Source organism: Desmodus rotundus, chromosome 4 (assembly GCF_022682495.2).
Source record: "Desmodus rotundus isolate HL8 chromosome 4, HLdesRot8A.1, whole genome shotgun sequence".
In the NCBI taxonomy this organism is placed as follows: Eukaryota; Metazoa; Chordata; class Mammalia; order Chiroptera; family Phyllostomidae; genus Desmodus; species Desmodus rotundus.
In genome coordinates, this window is record NC_071390.1 from 90,654,533 (window position 1) to 90,665,850 (window position 11,318).

An 11,318-nucleotide genomic window follows, 5' to 3' on the forward strand; every position below is an offset into this window, starting at 1 on the left:
GGAAGCAGAGGTGAGAGTTATCCATGATACAAAAGTAGTAAATTCCAGAGTTTCTGATGAATTTCTAGGTCTGGTCCATACTATAGCCTGGTTCCTAGTTCCGGTTTGTCCCACAGCCTGATACCTCTTACTGTCTTGGAAATGTATCTTTGTCTTAGTGTGGAGCTTGTTGAAATTATTCTATTACTACAAGATAAAAAAAGTCTAGATAAGGCAGCAATAGGTATTAACTGGTAGATATCTGCACTTGTTAGGAGTATATTGCATCTAGTACAATGCTTACTCTCTGGGCGATACTGACTAAATACAGAAAGACAGTCTGGCTGGATGGTGGCAATGAGCCTGGAAAAGACAGGGCAGAAACCAGAGATTTGTAATGAAAGAAAACCCCAAGGAGGTGGCAAAGGCTAAGGTAGCAAAGGGAGGACTGATGCCTGTGGTGAGGATTCAGGCTAGAGAAGACTGACTCTAGAGGTAGGTGATGTGTCACCTCTTTTTTCTTCCGAGATAATCTTTCAATAATCTTTAAAAAGTCTAAGAAATAAATGGAAAAGCACAGACCAAAATAAACAGTAATATAAGTAATATATAAAACATTTGCAGCTTTATTAATTTTGATTTTTAATTGTATTGTTTTCATTATGTTTATCCCTCTATACCCTCTTCCACCCCCACTCACCCTCCCACCACCCATCACCATTTGCAACTTTAAGATACTGGTCTTTTTATGCATTTGATGAGAAAAGCAACTACCCTCAACCTTTTTTATTCTTTGCTTTGTGGACACAGATTATTGTTTTTAGGTATTAAAAAGGGAAACTAAGGAGTGCTTTCTTTAGGAGAGAATTTTTTGTTATTTAATGCACATCAATTTAGCCCTACACAATGCAGTTGAAAATGGGCTGTTCCTATTTCAGTGAAGGTGTTGGGAAAACAGTGAGTGTAAAAGACTTAGCTGTAAATAGCCTCAGTCAGACAAGGCAAGTCATAGCTGAAGGACAGCGTATGCATTTATGTAGGATGGAAAGCATCATTAGTCACACATCTATCTTTTTAGTCACTGAGAGAGCACTCCCCATTAGTAACATCATTTTGAATAATATGAAAAATGTATGTATGTCCTTGGAAGTTCAATAAATAGTGAATTGTACAGCTGAGAAATTTGCAGGCACCTGGGGAAGTTAATTAACTGCATAATATTATTGAATATTTTCTACATTACTAGAATAGTATATTAACATATTTCTTGGTGACCACAAAGCATAAATATAGCTCCGTAATAAAAAACTGAGAAAGAAAATATGTCAAAAGGAATTAGCACAGTCTCCGCACAAGTAAGCTGCGTATAGTAAGTAAATAAAAGAAGGAATGTCTTCCCAACCTGTCTCTGAGTTGATGTCTCTAGTGTAAGATGTGCCAGGGCCCTGCATCACACTAGCTAGCCTTTTCTCTCTCTCTTTTTTTTTTTTTACTTTTAATCGTTATTGTATTTTTTCCACTGCCATTTAGTCCCCTGACATCCCCTTACCCCCAGCAATCACCACACTGTTGTCGGTGTCCATGAGCCCTTTATACTTTTTGCTCAATCCCTCCACCCCCAACCCACCCCCAAGAGCTGTCAGCCTGCTCTCCATCTATGTGTTGTCTCCACTTTGCTTGTTAGTTCAGGTTTTTCATTAGATTCCATGTATGAGTGAAATCATATGGTATTTGTCTTTCTCTGACTGGCTTATTTCATTTTGCCTATGGTTCTCCAGGTTCATCCATACTGTCGCAAATGGTGAAATTTTCCTCTTTTTTATGGCTGAGTAGTATTCCATTGCATAAATGCCTCATAGTTATTTTATCTACTCATCTATTAATGGACCTTGGGCTGCTTCCATATCTTGGTGATTGTAAATAACGCTGCAATGAACATAGGGATGCTTATGTTCTTTCAATTTGTTGTTTTGGGTTCCTTCGGATATATTCCCAGAAGTCAGATTGCTGGGTTGAAAAGCAGATTCATTTTCAATTTCTTGAGGTATCTTCATACAGCTTTTCACTGTGTCTGAACTAGTCTGTATTCCCACCAACCGTGCAAAAGGGTTTCCCTTTCTCCACATCCTCACCACACTTGTTGTTTGTTGATTTATTGATGATAGCCATTCTGACAGGTGTGAGGTGACATCTCATTGTGGTTTTAAGTTGCATCTCTCTGATGATTAGTATTGTTGAGCATCTTTTCATATATCTATTGGCTACCTGTTCCTCCTTGGAGAAGTGTCTATTTAGGTCCTTTGCCCATTTCTTAATTGGGGTGTTTGTTTTTATGGTGTTGAGTTTTATAAGTCCTTTATAACTTTTGGATATTAACCCCTTATCAGATGTATTGGAGAATTTGTTCTCCCATTCTGTGGGTTGTCTTCATATTTTGCTGATGATTTCCTCTGCTGTGCAAAAACTTTTTAGTTTGATGCAGTCCCATTTGTTTATCTCTTCTTTTGTTTCCCTTGCCTGGGGAGATATATCTGATAAAAATTGCTACCAGCAATTTTATATCCAAGATTTTGCTGCTTATGTTTTCTTCTAGGATTTTTTATGGTTTCTAGTCTAATATTTAAGTCTTTGATCCCTTTTGAATTTATTCCTGTGTGTGGTCCAAGAAAGTGGTTTAGTTTTACTTTTTTGCACATATCTGTCCAATTTTCCCAACACTATTTATTGAATAAACTATCTTTAGCCCATTGTATATGCTTGCTACTTCTGTCAAATATTAATTGGGTATAAAGTTGTGGGTTTATTCCTGGACTCTCTATTCTGTTTCATTGATCTATGTTTCCATTTTTATGCCAGTACCATGCAGTTTTGATTACTATGGCCTTGCAGTATAGTTTATATTATGTAGCATGATTTCTCCAACTTCGTTCTTCTTTTTCAGGATCACTTTTGCTGTGAGGTGCCTTTTGTGGCTCTCTCTGTATATGTGTATATTTAAGATTTTATTTATTTATTTATTTTTTAGAAGGGAAGGGAGGGAGAAAGAGAGGGAGAGAAACATCAGTGTGTGGTTGCCTCTCACATGCCCCCTATTGGGGACCTGGCCAGCAACCCAGGCATGTGCCCTGACTGGGACTCGAACCATCAACCTCTTGCCTTGCAGGCTTGCACTCAATCCTGCACTCAATATACCAGCCAAGGCTTCATATGTATTTTTGAAATATTCCTTATGGTTCTATGAAATATGTCATTGGAAACTTGATAGGAATTGCATTGAATCTACAGATTGCTTTAGGTAATATGGGTATTTTAATGATGTTAGTTCTTCCTATCCATGAATGTGGTATGTACTTCCACTTATGTGTATCTTTTTCAATGTCTTCCTTCATTGTCATAATTTTCTGAGTACAGATCTTTTACATTCTTGGTTAGGTTTATTCTTAGGTATTTTATTCTTTTTGAAGCCACTGTGAATGGACTTGTTTTTTCAAATTTCCCTTTCTGTTAGAGTCTAAAATATAATACAAAAAAGTCAATAAATCCAAGAGCTAGTTCTTTAAAAAAATTAATAATATTGACAAACCTTTAACCAACTCATCAAGAAAAAAGAGAAAGGACCCAAATAAATAAAATCAGAAATGAAAGAAGAGAAATAACAACTAACACCAAAGAAATACAAAGGATTGTCAGAAAAATATTATGAACAATCTGGACAACCTGTATGAAATAGGTAGATTCCTAGAAACATAGAATCTTCTGAAATTAAATCAAGAAGAATCAGAGAATCTGAATAGACAGATTACACCTAGGGAAATTGAAGCAGTAAAAAAGTAAATAAAAACAAAAACAAAAAAAAGCCAAAAGAAACCTCTCAACAAACAAAAGCCCTGGACCAGATGGCTTCATGGGTGAATTTTAATAAACATTCTGAGAAGAACTAACGCCTCTCCTTCTCAAACTGTTTCCAAAAATTCAAGAGGAAGGAAGACCCCCAAACTCATTTTATGAGGCCAGCATTGTCCTAATTCCAAAACCAGATAAATACACTACAAAAAAAGAAAATTATAGGCCAGTATCCCTGGTGAACATAGACTCTAAAATCCTCAAGAAGATATTAGCATACCAAATATAGGAATGCATCGAAAAGATCATACATTATAATAAAGCGAGATTTATTCCAGGAATAAAAGTTTGGTACAACATTCGTAGATCAATAATTGTGATTGACCACATAAACAATATGTAGTGTAAAAACCACATGATCAACTAATGGATGCAGCAAAGCACTTGATAAAATCCAGCACCTGTTTATGAGAAAAACTCCCAGCAAAGTGGGATTAGAGGGAACATACATAAGCATAATAAAAGCCATGTATGGAAAATTTACTGCTAGCATCATACTCAATGGGCAAAAACTACAAGTGTTCCCCTTAAGATCGAGATTAAGACAGGGATGTCCACTTTCACCGCTCTTATTCAACATAGTACTGGAAATCCTAGCCACAGCAATCAGACAAGCAGAAGAAATAAAAGGCATCCAAATTGGAAAGGAAGATGTAAAACTGTCTTTATTTTCAGATCACATGGTATCTTACATGAAGATTACCAAAGATTCCACCAGAAAACTGATGTGATAAATGAATTCAGCAAAGTAGCAGGATAAAAAAATTAATATCTAGAAATCAGTTGCATTTTTATATGCCAATAACAGACAAACAGAAAGGGAAATTGTCTTTGGTTTTGATCATTGCCGTGGGCCCAGGTCTGGAGGATCTAAGACTCACTGTGTGCTGACCTTGATCCATCAAGTTTCTTTCTACTGTTCTTTTTTTTTTTTTTTTTTTTAATGTTTTGCACCCAGGATTTCCTCCAGTGCTGTGCTCACTGAACCAGGGCTCAAGCTGAACCTAAAATGTTGAAGAATTTATGTCCCCAATGACAACCCAAAATGGGAGAGGGAGTCAATGGAAAAAGGCTCCTCTTCTACAGGTGAACCATTCATCCCAGGTGCCAGGGCACCATTCACCCCTGCAAACTTGCTAATGCCTTCTCTCATTGGCTTTCCTCCTTCCTTCTTTCACTTCCCTTGTTTCCTCACTTCAAATAAAATAACTGCACCTGTCTTGTCACTGGTTATTTATAAAGGGTCTTAATTCAAGACACTAAGTAATTGTAAATTAGAAAGCTAAAATTATTTAAAAATCATTAATACTACACTGAAATACTTAACACTTTATTTTCCCTATAACATGGGTATACATCATTTTATATTCTGTGTCTATGAAAAGTTACAGCTGAATTAAATTTTCAAAACAAATCAGAGATTAGGAATTTTCTGTTTCTGAAAATTATTTTTTCTATCACTTTAAGTTTCTATTATTCCAAAGCAGTTAGTAATTTATATAAATCAACACATCACCCATTAAATACACTAATGGAAAAATTATTTGCTTTGTAAATGAATAAATTATTTGAAACAAAGATAATTACCTTTTAAATTTGTAAGTGTTAAGCCTAATATAATAAATTTCTTAATATGGAAAGCCAAGCTTATTCTATAAAATTGTACATAATGAAGATTTGAATGTTCATCCTGAAATAAATTCATTTTAATATCTTAAAGCATATGTAAACTGTTAAAGAAAAAATGGAATTGCTTTTTATGAATTAATTTTACTACTGTTAAGATTTTGTTATGGAGTTTATGAAATATTTCTTGTATACATTTTGTACAGTTTAACTGGTAGCATAAAGTAAATAAATTTGAAGGGAAACCCTACTTAAATCAGACTTGGAACACATGGCAATATATGAAAAATGTAAGAATCACTTTAAAACATTACTTAATTGTTGAAAATAATTTTCTAAAATTAATGATAAAAGGAATTCAAAATAACAGAGAATACTAGTAAAACAGATTGTTAATTTTTCAATTTAAATAATTATTAAATTATCATTATTTTAAATACATGCTCAGTTTGAGAAACGTCTCTAGAAAGTGATCATATTAAATATAAATAATTTCTTTATATGTAGAAATTTAGATTTAAAGAAAAGCTTTAATTGGTAAGAGACAGACATCTGTTAATTTAGAAATGCCTCTTACGTTGTTTTGAAAGTCTTTCATGGTGTTCTGGAAATTTTAGATAGAATCATTATTGTCAACAAATATAGTTATATTGTTCCTATGAAGAATCAATGGGAAAATACAATTAAATGTTTATTTGGAAATAATGCATACTTTTAAGTCCAAAGTGAGTATTAGCTAAAAATAAATTATTCTAAGTATTGGAAATCAGCAATTACTAATGTGGGACTCCAACTTAAGAGATACTAATATTTTTAAGGTAGTTTGTATTCTTTATTCTTACTTTTAATTTACTCCAACTCAGTCTGTGATGTGCTTCAAAAAATAGATTCCCTCTTGATTAACAATGTATACACAGATAATTGTTTCTTTTGTTTGTTCATACTTGGTTAACCACATATGATTTCTGGTAACATGGTATAGATTTTCCTATATTTTTACACTGATGTTAAACATTTTCACCTAAATTATTAAAGATGTTTCATCAAAAGTAGTTATAGAAAATAAAAATGCACTTATGTGATATACACAGGAAAAAAGTTAACCATCCACACAGTATTTTAGACATCTCAGTTTTAAAAGAAATGATAACATTTACTATTTACTGTATAATTTGCAATAGAAAAATGTGTTCTATTTATTTCAATTTTCATCTTTCTTATATATACATAACATTTTGAAATCACTATTCAGAGAATGTTATTATACTGGGTAGTATATATGTCAGCTAAAATTGTTTTTCTTGGAGATATGGGAGGGAAGATATTATATTTATTATGAAATAAATATCTCCAAAGTTTCAGAAGGAAAGTTATTTTTACACGCAAATGAAATTAAATTAAGTATAGGGATGTGAAGTGGTTAACCCCTAATTCATTCAGTAAGAGGATGCATTAATAGGGAATTCAAATAAATTTCTAAAACTCATTAAATAACTCTGTCTTTTATTTACACAAAGTGCCAGTGTTTTTGAAAAATTTCAGTGACAAAATACATTCATCTACCCCCCAAAATCTTTTGTATTTCTCAGTTCTAAACAATTGCAGAATTGTCATTGATCATCTCTCCCCAACCACTCTATTTCATTACATACTTAAAATGAATCAAATTAATAGTGTTTTTCCTGATTTTCTAATACACACTGTATTCTAAATGGAAATTAATTAAAATAATTTTCTTTGGTAAATTTGGGGCATCAGACATAGGATCCAGACACAAATGTTCAATTCAGGAGTAAGATTTCAAATTATTGATAACTTTAAAAATCATTTCAGGTGCCATCTGTGTTCATCTGTGTGATACCGAGTAATTATACATCACTGAGCTTAAGCAGTATATTCAAAATTAGTAATAACACAGTAATTATAAAGACTAAGAAAACAAAGTTGAGTTACTTCAATCCTATCATTCAATATAATCATTTGAAAATTTTAATTTGTACTTAAAATTTAGAGTGTAAACTATGAGGTGTAATATTTTGTTTCATAAGTGAAAATTTTAGTTCATACATAAAACATTGCTAAATTTGAATATTTTAAAACTAATTATTAACTCAAGAAAATGGTTATTGCTGATTATTGTGTGGTTATTACAGAAAGAGTTTTTGTCCTTAAAAGGATGTTGATGTTAGAAAATAAGAATATTCTCAAATGCAGTATATATGCCACTGTTCACATGTTTACTGAACTGGATAACTGTGAAACTAGAGAATTCTCTGAGGTGCTTTCACAACATTCCTACTTATTGCTGCATGGCCTGAGCTAAAATGATGGCACAGAAGTAACTTCAGAAAGGTACAACAATATTTTAGTAAACATTCAAACAAATAGAATCCATGATCATTCTTATTTATGGATCTTGTATTATAAAACTTAATTTTGCCTTTGTGTCTTTGGGAGATTAAAATGTTCTTTAATTTAAAAACGAATACATAAAGAAGTCAATGTAGGTAAATAATTGTAATAGTCTCACTCCAGTTTTATTTTTATCATTTTTTTATTAATATTCAAGTACAGTTGTCTCCATTTTCCCACCACCACTTTCCCCCGCCCAGTTTTTACACGAATACTGACGAATTCTAAGCCTCACCGCTTTCATTTCCCATCCCGCCCCACATTCGGGAAAGTTATTTAAAAAACCCAGATACTTCCTCTCCTGGTGCTGCTGAGAAGTTCAACTCTGGCAATCCCTGCCCCACCCAGGGGAACCCACACCCAGCCCCACCCCTTAACTCCCATAAATCCTCTGCTAATCTCTCCTATGTTGTTTTTGGACCTGCTTGGAAGTTTACCCAACTCTCCCCCAAAAGCCTCATTTTGTTAGTAATACTCCTTTCTCATACCTCCTTGATGTGTGTGTGCGTGTGTAATCGGCAGTCGAGACATCCAAACCAAATTTTGAGTAGAGGTTTCGTCGAACCTCTAACGAGTGAACGTAACAAGGTTGTTGCCTCAATGTAATATGCATACGGAAGCTTAGTCACCATGCGAGAACTGCAGTGATATGGAAAACCACCCTTCCACTTCAAAACCTTGAAATATTGAGGATATTAACCACACAACAAACATTATGCCTCGCCGAGCTCAAGTCCAAGACATAGAGACCTCTAAATTGTGAAAAATAAAAATTAAAAAAAATAGATCTAAAGATGAAATGGCCAAAGGAAATAAGTAATAAAATATAGACATTAAGAGATGGTTGCTTAAGTCTTTCCGCTTCTTAAAGAAGGAAAATCTAAATCTTACCCCTTTATTCCTACAAGATACAGCAACTAAAATGCTTGAATGAAGCTAGCCATCATAAAATTACATAGCATCTATGAAATAGAACTAGAAACACTTTTATATTTCCTAAGAGCCCTGAGTATATAGTCAGTCTTAAGAAAATAGAACTCTGTGCTTACACTATGCATTAATGTTGGATCAAAATATATCCTACTCAAATGGTCCTGGGGACCTCAAGCTTAAAAAAAAATCCCCACACCTATAGAATTCTACTTCAGGTATTCTAAGTTTTTTAAATTTTAAACACAGAAAAGGTGAGAAGGTAAAAAATAAGTCCATATATAGTGAAAAGGAATGCAGGGCATAATCTTGTAATAACAGGTCTATAATCCAGATCTTGGAAAACGTGCTTTTGAAACAACTACCAGTAGAGACCATGTCACAGAAATATGGAACCCGCGCAAAAGCACTAAGCAGTGAGAGCAAGTGTCGGCTGTTCCAACCAACTGGAAAGCTTATATAATAAAAAAAGTGGCTGTCAGACGCTGACTGTTATAATGGAAGATGGAGAAAAACTTAAAAACAATATACTCTATTACAGTAATAAGCATATTTTTAAAGAAATTGAAATGGAGAGGTTGTGAAGTAGATAATACATACCTGAAGGGTGAATTATTGATCTATATACATGTGAAGAAATCATTCAGAATGAAGAACAGAGAGGCAAAAAGATTAAAAAAGAGAGATCAATCAATTAAATTAAAGAACAACTGTAGATCCACACGTTATTGGGGAAAACGCTTTTACAAAAGTTGTAAGTTGCAGAGCAAATTAAGGGATATTTAAGATGATTTCATTGGATGAATTATAACTTTATTTTTTAATAAACACATGTGGTATGCAAGTAAATTATTACTTAGAGGAACAATTATGGCTTTAGAGGATTCACTAACAAGAAATCAGGATAAAACAAGGTAATTATTCAATGTGCAAAGTTAGGATGATACAAATTAAAATAGCACAAAATATTTCACCTTCATCCAATCTTCAATAGGGATAGTACAGGAAATTCAAAAATTGTGGAGTTGTTGTCATTTTTATTGTAATACGCTGTTGGATTTACTGCCAGTGGGCCAGGGATACACGTGTCCTGCAAGTCTCTGAACAGTTTCCTTTAACAAAGAATTGTCTACCCCAACCTGCCAACAGACTGTCCATTAAAAAACATATGGTGTCAAAAATTGTTTTGAAAAGTATGACATTTCTTAATTTGATGAAGTTGTGCAATGGGAGCTCACACACACTGCTTGAAGAGCAATTGGTGATATTTGATAAAGTGAAAATGTCCGCACCCTGTACTCATACTATGAGTCAGGCTTAGATGAGCACTTCCACTTCCAGGTATGTATTTTAGAGAAGCTCATGCGTGTGTGTACCCAGAAAAGACAAGAACGGTATGACAGCATTGTTTGGAATAGGGAAAACTGAGGAACCTTAGATGTAAACAATAGATTGGATCAATGAATGGTGGCACATTCACAGAATAGAATATTGCTTATCCATACAAATGAATAAAACTTTTCTATATGCAGATCCATCATAAAGGATTGAGTAGGAAAATAAATTTGAAGGATGGTTCAGGAAAAACAATTCAAAAATTGACACATAACTGTTTATATTATTTATAGATGCATACATGCCATCATTATTATAAACCTATGAATGGGACGTTTAAACATGCTCATTATTAGGGCTGTCTCTGGGAGAGGCAAAGGAGCTGAGACTAGAAAGGTGGACATGCAGGACTTCAACTTCATGTATTATTTTACTTTTCTTGAAAGAGACAAACACGACAAACCCTTTGTTAATTTTGTCTAGTGCTTACATTACTGCATGTTGTCCTCAGTAACTTGATCTATTTTTTGAAAGAAAAAGTTTTATTAACATCTCAAGCTCACCAAAGCATCTTGTTTAAATTTGCATGGACAGTAAGTTAAATATTACAGTCTACACTGTAACAAAGTCTTTGGTTACAAATTTCCTGCTTTGTGCCCTACAGCATACTGCCTCTTTCATATTTCCGCTATCTTCTAAATATTCCCCCTCGCACTAAAATTTTGGACTTAGCTAGCTCACATGTTTAAAAACTTTTGTAGCTTAACATCATCACCTATACATTAAATTAACCAGATCTTTTACTCTTAGACACCAAGGCTTTTCCCCCCTGAACTTTGAAATAGAGGTCTTGTTTCTTAGCAGATCATGGTTTAATAGAATGAAAAGTTTAAACAAAACTAAAATGAATATAATTGACTTGATTATAGAGTATTAAAAAGTAATAAAAGCACATAGAATTGTTTAGGTGGAATATGTGAAAGGGGAATATTGAAATGAGAGAAATTAAGTCAGGGGAAGGGATTCTATTATGGGAAATAGAATTTTAAAAAGTAGGAAAGAGCAAGACATAGCGTTTCAACATTTGTCCAGAATATTGTTGGGGAAGGAATCATTTGACCACATTGTAGAGG